At 47.4% G+C, this 20,957-nt stretch overlaps 1 protein-coding gene and 1 pseudogene across 1 annotated transcript in view; one reads left to right on the top strand and one right to left on the bottom strand.

Moving 5' to 3' along the window:
- The window catches only part of LOC146634242 (uncharacterized), a 241,186-nt gene that overhangs the window by 128,135 nt on the left and 92,094 nt on the right, over positions 1–20,957 (top strand). The gene's annotated exons all lie outside the window — the stretch shown is intronic.
- LOC146634247 (uncharacterized) lies at positions 11,883–13,689 on the bottom strand (annotated as a pseudogene).

Genomic DNA, 20,957 nt, shown 5'->3' with positions numbered 1-20,957 from the left:
CTGCTAAGCAAGAGACTGTTTCTGTTTTTCCTCGTGGACTCCTTGAAACTGTGTATTCAATGCCTGCTAAGGTTAAGAGCCGCAAGGCTTCATTCGCTATACATAGACTGGCAAGAGATTTTGGTTTGAGCACTGCACAGGTTAACTTTTCTGTTCCCCGGTCATGTCATTCTAACTCTGTGCGCCATGCTTTTCAGCCAGGTTTTATGGACTCTATGTGCACTTCGTCTCGGGCTACATCCCGTACGACTGTGTGTAGTGTTGTCTCACATTCAGGTTGTCCAGACGCTGCTTGCGTGAGGTTTCCAGTACCTGTGGCTGCTCCTAGACTCACTCCTTCTAAAACTGCTAATTATGACATGGACAACTTAAGTACAGCAGAGTTGCTAGAACCAGCCCACCATGAGTCGCAGTTTGCTGACAGTGTGTTTGGCTCCAACAACTTGGTTCACCCAGTGACTGTTTCTGTTCCTATGCTTCGCTCTCCACCTCCAGTTCCTGTAACCAGGGCAGCGCGGGCCCAGCTTTCCCTTGCTCCCGTATCAGTTCCTCGGGAGAGGGTGGCTGAGGTCCAGCTGGTCCCTGCTTCTGTCCCCAGCCTGGCAGAGGCGCCGTTCATCCCGGCACCCGTACCTGCTCCTCGGGTGGGGTTGATGGACACCCAGCCTTTGCCTGTTCCGGTTCCCCGGGTGAGGTCAGCCGTGACCCTGCCAACTCCTGCACCCGTCTCAGTTCCTCGGGTGGGAGCGACAGAGGTCCAGCTAGCTCCTGCACCTACACCGGCCCCCAGGGTAAAGGCAGCCAGAGCCCAGCTCGTCCCTGCACCCGTATCTGTTTCTCGGGTGGGGATGGCTGGTGTTCGGCCAGGCCCAGCACCCGTTCCTGTCCCTCGGAGGAGAGCAGCCAAGAGTCAGTCACCTGTTCAGTCACCAGTTCAACTACCTGCTGTTCCACCATCACTACAACCACCACTACAACTTGCACTTCTGTCCTCAGCACAGTCATTAGCACAGTTATCAGCCCAGTTCCCTGTTTGGTCACCAGCTCAGTCTCTAGTTCAGTTAGCTCAGTCACCAGCCGAGTTAATCGCTCAGCAACCCATTCAGACACTGTCAACCTCAGCTGGAAGCCTTTGTGAGCTTTCTCCACCAGCTGAGGACTGCGTGGTGCTGACAAACTTTGGACAGACTGTTTGCCCTGCACAGCCCCAGCCGTTGCATCCTAAGCTGACTGCGTGCCCTGTGCAGCTACAGTTAGCGTCCCCTCAGCCAGAAGTCTCTGCACCTGCTGGCTCTGCATCTGTCTCCGCTGGGGGTTCAGGAGGACCCCTTCAGCAGCTCCTCATCTCCGCTGGCGGCTCTGCCCAGCCCGGCCAGCACCTCCTCGTCTCCGCTGGCGGCTCTGCCCAGCCCGGCCAGCACCTCCTCGTCTCCACTGGGGGTTCAGGAGAACCTCTCCAGCCGCTCCTCGTCTCCGCTGGCGGCTCAGGTCAGCCCGGCCAGCACCTCCTCGTCTCCGCTGGAGGGTCCGAGGGGCCCGTTCAGCCGTGGTCTGGTCCGGCCTCTGCATCAGCTGCACCCACGCCCGGTCCAGCCTCTGCATCAGCTGCACCCATGCCCGGTCCGGCGTCGACCTCTGCTTCTGCTCCGTCCACGCACGGCCGGCCTCCTGAACTGCTCCATCGTCTCCTTGGCCACCGCCTTCTTCCACGCAGCCGGCCTCCAGACCAGCTCTGTCTCCTGTGCCACCCGTCTGCTCGACCCCCTGACCGTGTGACCCGTGAACTTTTGTGCCTGTGGGCCCTGGGTCGGCCTCCTGACGTTTGTTATGAACTAGTGTCTTGTGCTCCTGTGTTTTCTGTTGGGGGTTTTGTTTCCTGTTTTGGTCCCTCCGTCCTGGTCCCCTGCCTCCCGCCCTGGGTGGGGTGTTTTCTGTTTTGGTTCCTGGGTTTGGGCTGTCGGGAGCCAGCCCTTGGGGGGGGGGGGTACTGTCATGATCCTGGGCCATGTTGGCCCAGTATTCTTAGTTCTCATGTGTCTTTGTATTCAGTTCCCTGTTTAGGCTCTGTTTCCTGAGTTGCCCTGTTGTGGTGTTCCCTGAGTGCTTTCCCTTTGTGACTCTCACCCCCTGTGTGCCCCTCTGTGTATTCATGAGCCCTCGTCCCCTTTCGTGTTTATTCCGTGTCTCCCCTGCCCGTTATGTTGGTGTTCTACTCGTGCTCTCTCTCCTCCTGTCTGAACCTCTGTACTTCCTGTTTCACCTCGCCCGTCTCCCGTCAGTGTTGTGTTCACTCCTGCCATGTCTCGTGATTATTATCAGTGTCACCTGTGTTCCCCATGTGCTCCCACTCCGCTCGTTAACCCTCTGTGTATTTATGTCTGCGTCTCCCTCAGTTCTGTGTCGCGTTCTCCCTCATGCTGCGTGGATTTCCCTGTGTCTCTCTCCGGGTGTTAATTTACTTTTCCCAGTTTAGTTGTGTATTTCCTACATTCTGCCTCTTCAGCAATAAAGCTGCTTTTTGAGTTCATCCCCTGAGTCTGTGAGTCTTGCGATTGGGTCCTCATCCTGCCTGCCACGCAGCGACCATGACACAAGGAGTTTCTCAGTCTTGTTCTCTAAAACCTAAAGAATTGGATTTGATCAACTGGTCCCATAACGGAATTGACACCTTCCTGGGCTTGGGAGAGCCTGATTGTCCTGTGGAGACATTTGCTGCCGGGTACTTGATGGTTGGTTTCATCGTGTGTCTGGCGACACTCTCGACGGAGGACATTAAACAACATCTACCAATTTGGAACCATTAAAAAAAGAGTTCTGGCTGATTGGACCTGGCGCGGATCTGGCTTATGGAAAAGAAGCAGCTACAGCTGTTCAAAATCTCACAAGGCTGGTCGACATGATAGCCAATGGCATGGCTGTGAGTACTCAGACTGTATTTACTGAAGGCAATATGGACAAGATCTTGGAGATGCTCATGGCTCTCCAATATAGATAACATCTTGGAGAAGAACAATGGGAATTGAGAGAATTGGTGACCAGTGATGGACATTAGACCAACTGCAAAAACTAGATGCAGTTGTTCGCATTAAACCCAATCATTCACCGTCTTGGGACATGGGCGGGATGTCCCATTTCAGTGCAGGCCAACTTGCATGTGACAAATAAAGGTGTTATTGACTTGTCTTATAAATCAAGTAGAGTCCACTTACAGTCTTCAGGACTTTCTGAGTTTCGGATTACGCTGTGCAAGGGACATTACATCGGACCATCAACCCCTTTCACGGCATTCCGGAGGGCATAATAAGAACTCCAGGGTCTCCGTGGTTGGTTTTTCCCAAAGGCAAGCCAAATAGGAAACATAAAAAAGGTTGTATATACCATTTGTATTTCTATTTTATTCTATTGTGTATAGTATTTTATTTTATTTTATTGTATTTTATTGCATTCCAGTGTTTTCTAATTTCTGCTACATAACTTTCCACTTTTGCTGTAACAAAACAAATTTCCCACCTGTGGGACTAGTAGGTCATCTTATCTTATCTTATCTTGTAACCCTGGACACGTCTCCGTTAAAGTATCAGTATGCCGTTCGGACCTGGAGCTGCTAGCCATTAGCTTGCGGCCATATTATCTACCTCAGTTCAGTGATGTGATCTGTGTGTGTTTACATCCCTCTGAAGGCCGACGCAACAGCTGCCTGTGAGAAAATATAGTTTTAGCAAGACTGCAGACACAACACCCCGCGACTTTCATTATGATATCTGGAGGCTTTAATCACACTGGATTCTACTCTTGCTTCTTTTCACCAGTTTGTGAATTGTCCCACATGGAGTAACAGGACAATTGACCTACTGTATGCTGATGTGAGAGATGCATACAAAGCCAACCCCTTCTCCCACTAGGGCAGTCAGCCCACAACCTGGTTTACCTACAGCCACAATACACCTCTCGTCCAAAGGCAGCCTGTCACAACACGCTCCATTAGGAGATGGACCCCAGAAAAGGAGGATGCTCTGAGGGACTGTTATGACACCACAGACTGGGATGTGCTTCTGAACCCAAATGGTGAGGACATAGAGGGGGCGACACACTGTCTGACCGACTATCTCAACTTTTGTGTGGACACGGTCCCCCCTGCTAAGACGGTACGGTGTTATCCTAATAACAAACCATGGGTAACACAGGAAGTCAAAGCTGTCCTCAACATGAAAAAGAAGGCTTTCAGGTGCAAAGTGAAGGAGGAGATGAAAGCAGCACAGCGGGAGGTGAAACGCTGCCTGAGGGAAGCAAAGGACACCTACAGGAGGAAGGTGGAGCAGAAGTTGGAGAGGAACAATATGAGAGAAGTCTAGAATGGTGTGAAAACCACACAAGCTGGACACTCTGGTGACAGTGGTAGAGAAAAGGACACTGAAGAAACTGCTGGACATTATGAACAATGCTGGGCATCCTCTACACACGGTCGTAAACAATCAGAGGAGCCTATTCAGCGACAGGTTGCTTCTCCCAAAGTCCAAAACTAACAGACTTAAAAACTCCTTTGGCCCACACGCCATCAGACTGTTTAACTCCTCTCTGGAGGGGAGAGGGAGGGGAAACAGGGGGGCAGTCTACATACCTTGTGAGTTTACTGTTGTCATGGTAACAGCCGTGTATGTACCACCCAATGCTAATGCTAACTTGGCCATGGAGAAGTTGCAGAAGACAATAAGTAGTCAGCAGAACTCCCATCCTGACGCAGTGCACATCATAGCTGGGGACTTCAACCATGCTGACTTAAGGTCAGTATTCCCCAACTTTGAACAATATATTAAATGTTTAACAAGGGGGAAAACACACACTGGATAAAGCATACAGCAACATCCTAAAAGGCTACAGAGCAACCCCTCTACCATATCTAGGTTTGTCAGACCACATGTACATGCTACTGATCCCCGTATACACTCCCGTTAGGAGAAAAGCCCTCCCAGCAACAAAAACTGTGCAAACCTGGCCAAAAGGTGCATCACATCACCTGCAGGACTGTTTTGAATACACAGACTGGAGTATGTTTGAACATCAGGACCTCAAAGTGCACATCTCATATATTATCGTCTTGTCAATAGTGTCACCGTGGACAAACATCTCCAGGTGTATTCCAACCAGAAACCCCGGATGAATAAAGAGGCCCAGGTTCCGCTAAAGCAACGTGACACTGCTTTCAGATCTGGTGATATTATGCAGTACAGTGCAGTCAGATCTGAGCTGGAAAGTGAGCTGATTTAGTGCTCAGCTCAGATAAAATAATTATTGTGGGTGATTTTAACATCCATGTAGATGCTAAAAATGACAGCCTCAACATGGCATTTAATCTGTTATTAGACTTAATTGGCTTCTCTCAAAATGTAAAAGAACCCACCCACCACTTTAATCACACTCTAGATCTCTGCAGGATCTAGGACTGAGCAGCTCCCTCTGCAGCTGGATCCTTAGCTTCCTGTCTGACAGACGCCAAGTGGTCAGACTGGGCAGCATCACCTCATCCCCCATCACACTGAACACTGGTGCTCCACAGGGGTGTGTACTGAGCCCTCTCCTGTACTCACTCTACACCTACGACTGCACAGCCACTAACAGCTCCAACATCATTGTGAAGTTTGCGGACGACACTACAGTGGTGGGTCTTATCACCAACGGTGATGAGACGGCTTACAGGGAGGAGGTCAGCGCCCTGACCCACTGGTGTCAAGACAACCATCTCACCCTCAACGTCGCAAAGACAAAGGAGTTGATAGTGGACTTCCGGAGGTGCAGAGAAGTACACACCCCCATCACCATCAACGGCGCTGCTGTGGAGAGAGTGAGCAGCTTCCGGTTCCTTGGAGTACATCTGGCTGAGGATCTTACGTGGTCAGTACACACAAACAAAACAGTGAAGAAGGCGCAGCAGCGCCTCTTCTTTCTCAGGAGACTGAAAAGATTCGGCATGAGCCCCCGCATCCTCAGGACCTTCTATCACTGTGCCATTGAGAGCATCCTCACTGGATGCATCACCACCTGGTATGGCAGCAGCACCGCCTACAACTGCAAAGCTCTCCAGCGAGTAGTGCGGTGCTCTGAACGGATAATTGGAGGTGAGCTTCCCTCCCTCCAAGACATCTACAGGAAGCGCTGCCTGAGGAAAGCGGGGAGGATCATCAAGGACTCCAGTCACCCCAGCCATAAACTGTTCAGACTGCTTCCATCAGGAAGGAGGTTCTGCAGCATCCGGTCCCGTACCAGCAGACTGAGAGACAGCTTCTTCCATCAGGCCATCAGACTGCTGAACACGTCATAGACACCTCAGCTTCACTACTGGAACTTCAACATTATGCACTACATACAGTAATGCCACTGTTTTGCACATGTCTCACTCTGTATATTTTATATATTTTATTATTATTATTTTATTTAATTTATTTAATTTATTTATTTATTTTTACTATTTAATTTGTAAAAATGTGCATACACACACACACACACACACACACGTAGGAAAATATTTAGTATACACATCCAGAAATGCATACACTATTATATATTGTACATATATTTATTAGTTTCAGGTTGGCCATTCTTGTATTTTGCTCGTTTGTGTTGTTGTGTTTGCACATCTCTGTTGCTTGTGGGGCTCGCACACAAGAATTTCACTCGCATGTGCTGTGCCAGTGTGCCTGCACATGTGATGTGACGATAAGACTAAGATGGCGCCGGTGAGGTCGGCTGCCGTCACGACTGCTCCGACCACTTTTTCTTTGTCTTTGCTTTTTAAGTTAGTTTTCAGCGTTTCTAAATCGGCAAAATCATCACCATTGGGTACATTAGGTATGACAGTGACACTCTTGTTTCTATTGGTATACAATGTACTCACAATTCGAAGTTTTTAACTCCGGATCCGAGCTGGCTGAGTGAGATCTCGAGGGAGAACAAAGGGAAGCGGCGGCGGCCTAGAGGGAAGCGAGCCGGCGTCAGGAACAGGCTGAGAGCTCGTGCACACCGCACACCTCTGCCTAGCATCCTGCTCGCCAACGTCCAGTCACTGGAGAACAAGCTTGACGACCTCAGGGCCAGGATAAAGTTCCAGAGAGACATTCGGGACTGCAATCTCCTCTGCTTCACCGAGACATGGCTGAACCCAGCGGTGCCGGACCACGCCATCCAGCCGGCCGAGTTCTTCTCGGTTCACCGCATGGACAGGACACGGGACTCGGGGAAGTCAAGGGGAGGCGGCGTGTGTTTAATGGTGAACAACAACTGGTGCAACAGTGCGAACGTTGTTCCTCTCACACGCTCCTGCACACCAAATCTGGAACTACTGTCCATCATGTGTCGTCCTTTTTATCTACCTCGGGAATTTACATCGGTCATTATAAGTGCCGTTTATATTCCACCACAAGCGGACACGGTCACCGCCTTATGCGAGCTGCATGAGGCACTCACACAGCACCAGACACAACACCGGGACGCTGCGCTTATTGTGACGGGGGACTTTAATAGCGCCAACCTCAAACGCGCAGCGCCGAACTTTTATCAACACATCACCTGCCCCACCAGGGGTGAAAGGACACTGGACCACTGCTACACTACGGTCAAGGACGGCTACAAGGCACAATCCCGCCCTCCGTTTGGCAAATCTGATCACGCCGCCATCTTCCTCATGCCAAAATACAAACAAAGGCTGAAACAGGAAGTTCCGGTTCAGAGGAAGGTCGCGCGCTGGACGGATCAATCGGTGGCCGCGTTACAGGACGCACTCGATGACGCAGACTGGGGCATGTTCAGAAACAGCTCCGACGATTACGTCAACGTGTTTACGGAAGCGGTTGTGGGATTCATCGGGAAACTAGCGGATGATACCGTGGAGACAAAGACTATCACAACGTTTCCCAACCAGAAGCCGTGGGTGGATAAAACCATCCGCGACGCTCTGAGATCCCGCACCGCTGCCTACAACACGGGACTCATGACGGGGGACATGGACCCGTACAAAGCCGCGTCATATAACGTGCGGAGGGCAGTGAAAGAGGCGAAGCAGCGCTACGGGAGGAAACTAGAGTCACAACTCCAACAGAGTGACTCTAGGAGCCTGTGGCGGGGACTAAGGACAATAACGGACTATAAAGCACCAACAACCGGTATGACGAACGCGGCCGTGACTCTGGCAGACGAGCTGAACACTTTCTATGCTCGCTTCGAGGCTGCAGCTAAGGTCTCCAACAATGCTAGTGTTAGCGGCGCTAACGGCTGCAGACAGGAAGATACTGCCAGCACCGGAAACGTGCTCGTCATCTCCGAGCATGAAGTAAGGAGAGCCTTCAAGAGAGTGAACACCAGGAAAGCAGCAGGACCAGACGGCATCCCAGGTCGTATCCTCAGAGACTGCGCATACCAGCTAGCTCCTGTGTTCACTGAGATATTCAACATCTCTTTATCTCAGTCGGTGATCCCCACATGCTTCAAAGAGTCCATCATTGTTCCTGTCCCGAAGAAACCCCACCCTGCTTCTCTCAATGACTATCGCCCTGTAGCCCTCACCTCAGTAGTGATGAAGTGCTTTGAACGCCTGGTCAGAGACTTCATCATTTCTTCACTACCAGACACACTGGACCCACTACAGTTCGCTTACCGTCCAAATCGTTCCACAGACGATGCCATCTCTCATCTCCTCCACACATCACTCACTCACTTGGACACTAGAAGGGGGAATTATGTTAAAATGCTCTTCATAGACTACAGCTCTGCATTTAACACCATAATTCCCTCCACACTCACCACCAAGCTGGAGCATCTGGGACTCAGCTCATCTATGTGTCAGTGGATCTCCAACTTCCTAACTGGCAGACCACAGGCAGTAAGTATGGGCGGACATGTCTCAGCCTCCACCACTCTCAGCACTGGAGCCCCCCAGGGGTGTGTTCTGAGCCCCCTGCTGTACTCTTTGTACACATATGACTGTGTGGCCACTACCAGCTCCACCACCATCATCAAGTTTGCTGACGACACCGTCGTGGTGGGCCTGATCTCTGATAACAACGAGACGGCCTACCTGAAGGAGATTAGGAATCTGGAGAACTGGTGCCAGAGGAACAACCTCCTTCTAAACGTCAGTAAGACAAAGGAGCTGATAGTGGACTTCAGCACTAAGCAGGAGAGGAACTACCAGACCCCCGTCATCAACGAGTGCCCAGTGGAGAGAGTGGACAGCTTCAAATACCTCGGAGTTCACATCACGCAGGACCTGTCATGGTCCTGTCACATCAACACCGTGGTGAAAAAGGCCCGTCAGCGTCTCTACCACCTCAGACGCTTGAGAGACTTCCAACTGCCCTCCAAGGTGCTCAGGAACTTTTACTCCTGCACCATAGAGAGCATCCTGGCGGGAAACATGTTCGGGGGAAATTGGCACGGGGCATTGCCGTCCTGGGGAAAGCAAAGCATATGTTGGATCAGAAAGCACTGCACATTTTATACTGTGCTTTACTACTGCCATATATGAGCTACTGTGTAGAGGTCTGGGGAAACACATACAAAAGTAACACACAAACAATAACTATAATACAGAAAAGGGCCATTAGATTAATAAATAATGTAGGGTACAGGGACCATACAAATGCACTCTTTGTCAAAATGCAAGCTATTAAATTCCAAGACTTGGTGAAGCTTAAAACAGCGCAAATAATGTATAAAGTAAGAAATAAATTGCTTCCCAAAGAAATCTGTAAATTGTTCATAGAAAGAGAAGGTGGGTATAACTTAAGAGGGAAATGGAATTTAAAAATACAAAGTGCTAGAACAACTTTAAGAACTATGTCAATTGCAGGAGTTAAATTATGGAACAGTCTAACAGAAGAAATAAAAGACAGTCAAAACATAAAACAGTTTAAAGTAAAATATAAAAACCTAATTTTAAATAAGTATAAGAATGAAGAAAACGGGGTTAACCCAGGACGGTAATGTAGCTGGTAATGGTGTTGTGGTTCTTTTTTTTTTTTTTGTTTTGTTTTGGTTTGTTGTTTTTCCATAACTTGTGTATCTGCAAATATACACATTCTGTATTTTTCATATGAAAGAAACTATACTGTGGTGGGGCTTGCTAATTTCTTGTTTTTGATTTATGTATGTTATGTTTTGTTTTACTTCATATGTTTCATATGTTGTTTGTTTAATTTAAGACAAAAAAAAATTAAATGAATGAGAGGTAAAACTTGAGGGGGTAGGGACAAATAAGTAAATACTTCAGCCTACTCCTTTTCAAACAAATAATGGAATGATATTTTGTAATGATTGTGAAGGCACATGTTTGAAATGTTTGAAATAAAAATGAACTGAACTGAACTGAAAACATCTTAACCTGGTTCGGGAACAGCACCATGCAGGACAGACGAGCTCTAGAGAGGGTTGTGCGGTCAGCTGAGCGCACCATCCGCTCCGAGCTCCCTGACCTGCACTCAATCTACAGCAGGCGGTGCTGGACCAAGGCCAGGAAGATGGTGAAGGACCTCAGCCATCCCAACAACAGACTGTTCTCTCTGCTGAGGTCAGGAAAGCGATTCCGCTCCCTGAAGACCAACACAGAGAGACTGAGGAGGAGCTTCTTCCCGCAGGCGATACGGTCTCTCAATCACACCACCACACAGTACTGACCCACACATATGGTTCTTACACACACACTGGACTTTCTGGACTTTGGTTTTGCACAACACTGGTCACTATATTCTTCATTTCCGGTTAATACTTGTACAGCTGCTGTTATTGTGTATATATTTATTTATATTTAGATTTCTTCATACATTCTTATATAGTTCTATATTGTGTATTTTGTTGTACAGTTATTTTATTTTCAACTTTAATTTATATATTTTATCTTATTCTTCCCAGTTAAATTTACCCTTCATTCTAATTTGTGTTGTACAGTTATTTCATTTTTAACCTTAATTTATATTTTATTCCTTCCTAGTTAAATTTACCCTTTTTAATTTTTCATATTTATTTCCTATCTTATTCATAGCCTTTTCCTTTTTTGTTTTCTTTAGGTCACGAGCAGTTGTCCAAGCATTTCACTACATATCGTACTGTGTATGACTGTGTACGTGACAAATAAAATTTGAATTTGAATTTGATTTAAAAGTGATTTGATTTGATTTGTTGTAACATATGGCATCGAACCTGAACATTTAACAGTGTTTCCTGAAAACCCTCTCCTGTCTGATCATTTCCTGATAACATTTACATTTACAATAACTGATTACACAGCAGTGGAGAGTAGACTTTATCACAGTAGATGTGGCTGCCACGCCGGTGCAGCCCCCTCTAGCTTCTGCTCGGTGGCTACTGGGTGACGCCTCATCTGGGGATCCTCAGCCCTTCCCATGAGGGTGGCACGGATGCCCCTCCGGTGGTCCTCCTTGGGCTCTCGCACTCTGGTGCCTCTGGATGTCTGGGGCCTGGATCTCCTCCATGCCTGCTTTATGCCCTTGGGGACGGGGCTATGGCTCTCTACATCCTCTTGCAGACCATTACATGTGGAAACCCTTTGAATACAAGCGCGCTGATCCACACAGGTGTGCACACGGGTGTTCACTGCTCGTTAGGGATGGGTATCGTTTAGGTTTTATCCGCTGATAGCGGTGCCAAACCGGTACTTTTGAAACGGTGCCAGTGCTTAAATGGTGCTCGAACCGGTGCTTAAAGAATGGAGAACACAAACTTTGTCCAAAAATCTCTAATGTTTTTATTTTTAGCAGTCTCTTTTTTTCTGCAAAATGATGACCAAGTTAGCCTTTGTTGTTGATACAACATACCTCCTTTTGCTGGAAGCAGTGCTTAAACATTGGAAAAAAACACAAACTTTGTCCAAAAACCTCTCATGTTTTGCTGTTTTTTTGCAAAAACATAATTATATTAGCCTTCTCTGGAGCTATATGGCATTGCTCTTGGCTGATGGCATGCCCAACACAAGAGAAAACTCTTTCAGAAGGCGTTGATGAGGCCGGGACACACAAGTATTTTTCTGATAGGGCAGATAAATTTGGGAGTGTATACCTCTTACTCCACCAGGCCACAGGGTCTTGTCCAGAGGGAATTCCTGGCTCTCCTTTGTATATTTCAAGCTCCTTCTGTAACTGCTCTGTGATGGAGGGTACTTGTGATTGAAGCAGGCTGTCTGCATCCTCAAACAGATTTTCTAAGGGTGACTTCTTGCCCTTTCTAAACTGAAAAACAAAAAAACAAGTGTGAGGTTTGCAAAATAAATAAAGGTCAATTTTAGAATGTAGTGGTAGTGGTTGTGTTAGAAAAACTCTGATATTTGTCTGGCTTGTCCATCTCAGCATCATCCACCTCGCTGTGTGCTTTGGGGTCCTTGGTGGGAGGCTTTGGACACACAGATAGTAAAAGTGCATTCCTTCAACATAGAAACTACATCATGATTCAAAAGGACAAGATTGTACACACACAGTGAAAATACCTGTACAACTGCTACTGTGGCATTTGCAACTGCTGCCTTCTCCAACCTGTCCCAGATGTCAGTAGCTGCCTCACCATCTAGCCTACCTTTAAAACTTGGGTCCATCATCGTGGCTTCCTTCAGAAATTTCTGAAGGTTTTCATCCTTTAAGTAAAACAAGATATAACATAAGAGCTGATACTGAAAAAAAGATACCCCCATTTTTCATGATTTTTCATTGATATTGTCTGAAAATACCTGATATCTGTTCTGCAGACTAGCCCAGACTTTCTCTTTTATTGGAGAGGTGAAAACATTGTCTTCATCGTCTGAAATGTGCCTCCACCTTGGCCTGGATGGGGATGATTTTGATAGGGATTCTGAAAGGGACTCAGGCGCAGGCCAGGTTTTTCCGTTATGCGAAAGACATTTATTTACAGTGAACGCAATCACCAAGTGGCTATATACAATGTGCACGGGAAAGGGGTCCAGGTTGCCAGGGTCCATGGGGAAACAGGGTTTAGGGAAAAAGGTGCTCCTGGTCGCCCCTGGCCGGCCTCCCCTCCGCCAAATGGACGGCCGAGCTCCTCCTGGACCATGTCGTCCGGCTTCACGGATTCCCCAAGGACATAGTCTCCAATCGGGGGCCCCAGTTCACCGCCAGGTTCTGGAAAGCCTTTTGCCGCCTGATTGGAGCGTCTCCCAGCCTCTCGTCCGGTTATCACCCTCAGACCAATGGGCAGGTTGAACGGACCAATCAACAGTTGGGGCGCTTCTTACGGTGCTTCGTCTCCGCCCAACCGTCGCTTTGGCCTCGTTACTTGGTGTGGGCTGAGTTGTCTCATAACCTTCACGTCTCTTCCGCCACCGGTCTCTCACCCTTTGAGGTCTGTCATGGTTTTCATCCTCCTATCTTCAGCCATCAGGAAGCGGGGGTCGACGTGCCTGTTGCTGAACGGATGGTCCGGCGCTGTCGTCAGGCCTGGATCAAGGCGCGGGCTGCCATTACCCGGGCCAACGCTCTGTACACCCGGCAGCATCGTCGCCGCCACCGCCCGGGTCACCCCTTCCAGCCGGGGGACCGCGTCTGGCTCTCCACAAGGCACCTGCGGCTGCGCACTGAGTCCAAAAAGCTCACTCCCAGGTTCGTCGGCCTGTACGAAGTCACTGCCCGGCTCAACCCCGTGGCTTACCATCTCCGGCTTCCACCCGCCATGAAGGTCCATCCGGTTTTCCACGTCTCGCAGCTTAAGCGGCGCGTCACTTCCTCGCTGGCGCCCCCCTCCTGGGCCCCGCCCCCACCCAGGATCGTCAATGGGGGTCCTGTCTACACTGTCCGGCGGATCTTGGACTCCCGTCCCCCGGGGCTGGGGGGTCCAGTATTTGGTGGACTGGGCTGGCTACGGTCCTGATGAGCGCTCCTGGGTGCCGTCCCGCTTCATCTTGGATCCTTCCCTCATCTCGGATTTCCGTCGCCGCCGTGCTGGCCCGTCGGGTGCCGGGGGGGGGGGTGTCCTGTCAGCCGGTGATCAGCTGATCACGGGGCCGGGGTTAAAAGAGAGACGCCACCCACCTGTTCGATCGCTCAGAAATCATTCTCTTCGTGTCAGGAGCTCCGAAACTCTGCCGACGTCAGTCTCCGCCTGATTCAGCAACCGTGAGTGTTTTTCCCTTCAATCCTCTTTCTCTTCCCGGCTCCGCTTGCTCTCCGTCTGTAACGACAGTTCCGAAGCCATGCTTCGTGCACTGATCGTTACTAGAATAACTGCGTGTCTGCTCCAAACCCACCGCTAGCCGTAGCCGCGCTTGGGTCTAGTCAACACGCTACACAGGCACGCCGAGCTACTGTGTGTAGCTCGCCCCGCCGTGACAGAGACGGCTGAAACAAAATGTTGCAGATAACAGAAACTTGTCTAACTGTCATTAACTGCAACTTTTTGCTTACAAAAGAGGCATAAATACTGATAGACAAAATTTTGGAGTGTGGTTTCTAGCAGAGATTTATGCTCAGATGGTGATGGTTTATATCTTACCCTGGGTGTGTTTAATAAAATAAAAGTGTTGCTTACACACATAAAGAGCATTGAGATTAAGTAAAGTTAATATAAAGGACAGAGCCCAGAACATGATATGGTGAAACAACTTTGAATGATTAAAGGAAAATCAGATGAACACAGTAGATTAGTGAGGTGTAGCAGAGAGAGGCTGTTTGTTTTCTATCCTTTACAGGAGAAGATTTCAGGACCACAGCGACCACAGGGGTGGTGAGAATCCTGGAAGCCCGAGACCGAACGGAACCAACCAGAGAAAGGAGAGGAACAGAGCACAAAGACACCTAGTTGTTTACATTGCAAACAAGCTCAAAAGCTTGTTAGACACAGGTTATAATGGGAGCATAAAAGTAATGACTTTACGAATAGTTGCAGTATTTCTATGTTATGTAAATTGCCCAAACACAGTGTTCAGACCGGATATGGGCTATCTGTTAAAGGGGGCAAAGAAACCAGGCCCAAGTTTTAAAGATGAAATGGGTTAACTTTATAGAGGATGTTTCCAAACCAGGGACAAAAGTAAAGTAAGACCTTTTACCAGGAGAAAGCTAATTGTATCTTTTGGAGTTTACAGTGTGCACTGAGGGACACACTGTAAACTCAGGAATAGTTTTAAACTGGGATTCTAGTTGAAAAGGGGGTGTAGGAAGTAGATTTAGGGCAGCTCACAGCCCGGAGTAAACACAAGGTGCTGTCTCACAGTTTGATTTATTTGTTTGATTTCTTTTTATGACAAAATAATTAGGAAACATTGCAAACATAACCCGTTGAGGGGACAGATAGGGTTGGGCAATTGAAAGGTTTTGTTTTGTTTAGCATAATCTCTTTTGTTATATTTTAGCTTTCAACATGGAACACGCCTCTCTGGAGCTTCTCTCCTGATGCTACCGCTGGCAAAAACCCATCTCCATAGAGACTGTGTCAGCTCCCAGATAGACAAAGACAAACTAAAAGCCAGCAATAAACAACTTAAACATAAACAATCACAAAGAAAGATAGTAAAAAAGACTACATTTCTGCGAAAATGACGTCACTTCCGGTTTCGGGCAAGTCATGGCGGACATGCAAAAGTTCACGCTGACGTCTATTCCAATGTAGGAAGTGTTACGAACAGCTGATCGGATCGGCAAAGCGTGTTTCTGGAATATTATGTTTTTGTTGCTGCAAGTGCTTTTTATGCAATTTTTGCAAAGCTTTATGTGGAAGGAAACTGTGAAATAGGACAAGCTGATGGCATAAAATGTAAGTACAACTCCTCCGGTTTCATATGCAAAAAAAATTATTGCGCTAGCTTACGTGGTTGCAGAGCTACCGGGATTTAAAAATAGTTACGCAAAACAGAGCGTGCCCGCTCCGACCGGCTCTAAAGGGTAATAATGAAGGCTTGTAGCGCAAGGCCACTTTTGACTCACAAACTAAGTGCTCAGCCACACTGAAAAACAGGAAGTTTTAGTGCACAGGCCTATTAATAGATAAGACACAGAAAAGAGGAACTTTCCACATAAGCAATGTTTGAGACTGTGTGACGTGTAAAGTACCAAAATAACACCTATATGAGACACATCTTATGATTCTAATGTTAGAGATCCTGCAACTGGCATTTGCGCTGTGCAGGGGTCTCTCTCTTCCGGAAGATGATTGAATAAAAATAAATATAAATATTTTAACACACTATGAGTCGGTTTTCTCTGTTCTATCATGGGAACAAAAGAATCGGGGTTTAATAAGCCTTTCAGCATCAACGGGAAGTTTGTGGAAAGGGGGTCCAGTTTCACGTTCCTGGGTGTGCACATAGACACAGACCTCCAATGGAGCTCAAACACCTCTGTGGTTTTAAAGAAGGCCCAACAGCATCTACACTTTCTGAGAATCCTCAGAAAAATGGAGCTGAACAAGGAGCTGCTGACCGTCTTCTACCGCTGCTCCATTGAAAGTGTGCTTATATACTGCATCGGTGTGTGGTTCTCCAGCTGCACCACAGCACACAGAAAGGCAATTCAGAGTGTCATTAATATGGCCCAAAAAATACTTGAACATCCTCTTCCCTCCCTGAAGGACCTGTATAGCACGCGGTGTCTCAAGAGGGCACTGGACTGTACACACCTAGGACACCGGGTGTGTAAGCTGCTGCCGTCTGGCAGGAGGTTTGGGCTGCTGAGGTCCCTGACAAATAGACTGAAGGACAGCTTGTAAAACAGGGCAATAGCCCTGATCAGTGCTAACAGCTGACTTGATTGGATACTTCCCTGGCCTTTTTTTGGGGGGGGGGGGGGGGGGAACAACAATAATAATATTTATATTCATAAAAACTAGAGATGGCACGATACCACTTTTTTATGTCCGATACCGATATCGATATCATAAATTTGGATATCTGCCGATACCGATATGAATCCGATATAGTGTTTTTTAATCAACAAAACTGTTTTTTAAATATCTTGCTGCATTTTGTATAAGTTCATACTCAAGTTTAAAAGAACAACTACACTAAAGCTATTCTGTTATACCTGTATACAAAAAAAAATATTTCATAGTTCAGCAATACTGATCAATCTAATAAACTTAGACCTACACCATCCTCCCTATTCTGGTATTTTAAAGAGTACTTAGCGTAAATATTAAGCACCCTAACTAATAGGGTTCCAACTCCCAGCAACAACAAAAATAAATAAATAAAAATTAGGGAACCACCCCTCACGCTCCACCTCATGATGCTTAATCGACGTAATCAACCTTAATTTGATGCAGTGTGAAAAAAATGCACAGAAATCAATTATTTTTCAAGAAATATTAAATAGATTCAACATCTTTCTTCAACAAAATTGCAGACTGCACAGATGGTACCTTCCCAAAGGAAAAAGTACTATAGCTTACTAGGGTATATATATTAGACTTAATAGTCACTATATACAGTAATTGACTTCTATTCATTTTACATCAAATTAAAACTTTGGCTGTCAGATAATTATTTATTAAAAGCTCGACATTTTAAATGAGAATAAGAAAGAAAAGTATGTCTTTGTGCCCCCTTTTCCCTGTTCATGCCCTATCGGCCCCCCTGGCTAAACTTTGCTAGATCCGCCCCTGCACAGTTACCAGCCGTCAGCTACGTAGAAAAGATCCTCGAGTAGAAAGTAATATTAAATAAATTCTAACAACAGCTGATCAAGCTTAAACGTGCTGCTGTTGTTCAGCCGCTGGTTTCCTCTTTCTGGTGCAAAGTGGACCAAAAACAAACAAGAGAGACGGACTCGCAACAGAAAAGCCGATCAGCTGATCGTTAAGCAGTTTCATGATTGAAGTAGCAGCCGGAGAGCGAGAGGCAGTCGCTCGTTAAGCTTAACGCAGGAATGCTTTACAAACATTCAGAGATGGACTTACACACTTGCTTTACTTCTCTCGGGATAACTTTGTCGGAGATGAAATGCCGGGTTGCTAGCGAAGCTCCACATGCTATCCAGACCACCGACAGGTCCCGCATGCCACAGCCGCTCTATCACGTGATGCACACTGCTCCGACGTGCTAACGTTCTGAGGTGAGTTACGGCGTGTTGCAAGGTTTGTGAGGTGCTTTCGTGATATTTAATGGATCGGATTACATTTTTTATTTTTCTCCGATATCCGATCCAGTAATTTAGGTCAGTATCGGACCGATACCGATACGTAATATCGGATCGGTCCATCTCTAATAAAAACAAGGTGCGTTAATAACAGTGTGCAATATTTGTACAGTTATTCTTCATTTTATTACTAAGTTAAGTTACTGTGTCATGTTGTGTTGTGTGTAGTGCTGACGTGGGTCAGTTTTCCAATTTCATTGTACTATCCTACTGTGTATGACTGTGCAATGACAATAAAGAGTTATCTTATCTTATCTTAGTCTCTTCTTGTCAGCTGTTGTGCAACCAGCGTACTACACAGGAATGGCGTGCACCAGCACACTCTCAATAGTGGCACGGTAAGTCAGTCTGCAACCTGTTTCATCTCAGGACCCTCAAGAAATGGAGGCGCTGCTGGGCTTTCTTCACTAGGGCTGATGTGTTTGTAGACTAAGATAGGTCCTCAGATATGTGGGGGCCGAGGAACTTAAAGGAGGAGATCCTCTCCACACAGTCATCTTTTATGGAGAGGGGAGGGGGGGCAGTTCTTGTTTTGCGGAAGTCCATGACCACTTCCTTTTGTTTTCTTGGGGTTTAGGGTGAGGTTATTGTAGTTACACCACTCTGACAGTCACTGGACCTCATAGCTGAAGGCGGTGTCATAATCGTTGGTGATGAGCTCCATAGGAGTGGTGTTGTGTGCAAATTTGATGATGATGTTGCAGGGGTGCATCGGGGTGCAGTCACTGGTGTATAGGAGTGGACTCAGCACACATCCCAGTGGTGAGTCAGTGCTGAGTGACAGGGTGGATGATCTCTGGTTGCCAACCTTGACTGATTGTGATCGGTCTGTGAGGACGTTTTTGGATCCATGCACATGTGGAGAGGGGTTTACCAGCTTGTCTATAAGAATGTTTAGGATGATAGTATTGAAGGTCGAGCTGAAATCAATGAAGAACATCCTTACTTAAGTTCCAGGATTCTCCAGGTGATGCAGAGCAGAGTGAACATTGAAAACCAGCCCTCTGTAACACATGTCTGTGCATCTCACAGCCAGGCTCATCCCAAATATGGAGACTCCAGAAACAGTGAGTGCACATGTAACTCACTCACATTTCTTGCTTTCCTTCATGAGAATGAAAACATGACTACAGCTGACCTTCATCTGGTCTTGGATAAAGGTGATGTGATGTACAAAGAGGCCAGGAAAAGATTCCCTGACAGTATTCATTTGGCAACGGATGAGCTGCTAGACAAAGTTGATGCTTGTAGGTTTCCCGGTATGGGGCATTTGGAGAACCTCCAGAGGAAGCAGTAGATACCTTTCTCAGCTTAGAAGCTGGACTGAGCTGCCTGTTGTCAGATGTGCAGTATGCCTTGCTGATCATGAGTGGATTGTGTATCGCAGTGTTCAGATCCACATTAGGCAAATATGGTTTCTTTGATCCACACTCCAGAACAGCCAGTGGTCTTCCTCTACCACTACGGTCACGTAATCGTGTTACAGCTGTGATGATGAATTTCACACCCCTGAGTGACATGATTAAGAGCCTCCAAGATTCTTAGCAAATGATGGAGATCTCTCTTGCTGCAGTGCTTCTGCCTCCATTTAATAGGCGGGTTCTCCAGCTGGGACCAGTCACTTTGGAGCTGTATAACCACGCACCGATCGCAGCAGGGATTCGTCAATTAACATAAACAAATGCGTTGATTGCACAAAACAAACACATAAAATGCAAGTTTATAACAAAGGTAACACAGCAACTCTCAGTTAGAATGGACATACTTTATTAGATACAGTCAGGAGGAGAAATTTGGGAAGATTTCTGTCAATGGAAAATTGTATTTAGTAGTCAGTATAATCTTTTAGTGATATAAGTTTGCATATGGCAGAATGATGCATGTAATCATTTGTGTGTAGAAGTATATAGTTGGTGGCATATTGAAGGAATGTCTCATCCTAGGAGGTCTGTGACATTCTAGGGTGTTCACCCCCACATCCTAGGAGCATGAGAGAGGTCGTACTTTGTCTTATTGTTTTACGGTAGGATTAACGTAGCTATGTCTGTTTTAGTTTAAGTGCTTCTTTACATATAGATGAACTGTTAGATTTTCCAGACCAGCAGGTTAAGGGAAGTCGTTTATGGGGCCACACTCTGACCCCACACACACACACACACACACACACACACACACACACACACACACACACACACACACACACACACACGTACAACTCCACATTTCCAATGTAAAGAACAAACGCTCACTGAAGTATAAATAAAGACCGGGGCAGTTTCTCAGGGCGAGTCTCTCAGTCTGGAGGCTGCCCATGCTAGCAAGAAGTTCTGTGTGCTAGGAGGAGTTGGCCGTCCGACTGCGGTCTGGGGTGTGGGGCCTCCCTGCTGCTGCGGAGTCGGGGCGGTCTGCCTCTCCCCACCGCAGGGAAAAGGGTAACACCACCTGGGTCTGGGTGCAGTTCCCCCCTCCAGGAGCAAGGGTACCTAGACCCGGTTTGTAGAGTACGCCTGGGGAGTGTGATCGTGTGTACAGTGTCTCTTTATGTCTGTCTCCACGTCGGTTGAGTGTGAAGTGCACATGAGAGCATGAGGGTGGGAATGGATGTTTGTGTCTGTGTGTGCCTGTATGTCTGTGTCTATATGTCAGGTTGGGTATCAGACGCCACCTCTCTGGGGACATCTCAGGCCCTCCAAGGTTTGGAGGCCTATCTCCACCCACCACCACTTCCCCTGCCAGTGGCGGACTCCCTCAGGTGTCGGTGCGTTGGTGGTTCTTTGTATCTGGGGGTGGGCGTCCGGGTACACACCGGCTCACTCCTTGGCG

This window comes from Diplotaxodon limnothrissa, linkage group LG3, assembly GCF_057381915.1.
Source record: "Diplotaxodon limnothrissa isolate DT_005_m linkage group LG3, D_limnothrissa_male_GT1.1, whole genome shotgun sequence".
Classification (NCBI taxonomy): domain Eukaryota; kingdom Metazoa; phylum Chordata; class Actinopteri; order Cichliformes; family Cichlidae; genus Diplotaxodon; species Diplotaxodon limnothrissa.
The sequence above is the reverse complement of the archived record's forward strand: the minus strand, read 5'-3'. Positions and strand labels throughout refer to the sequence as shown.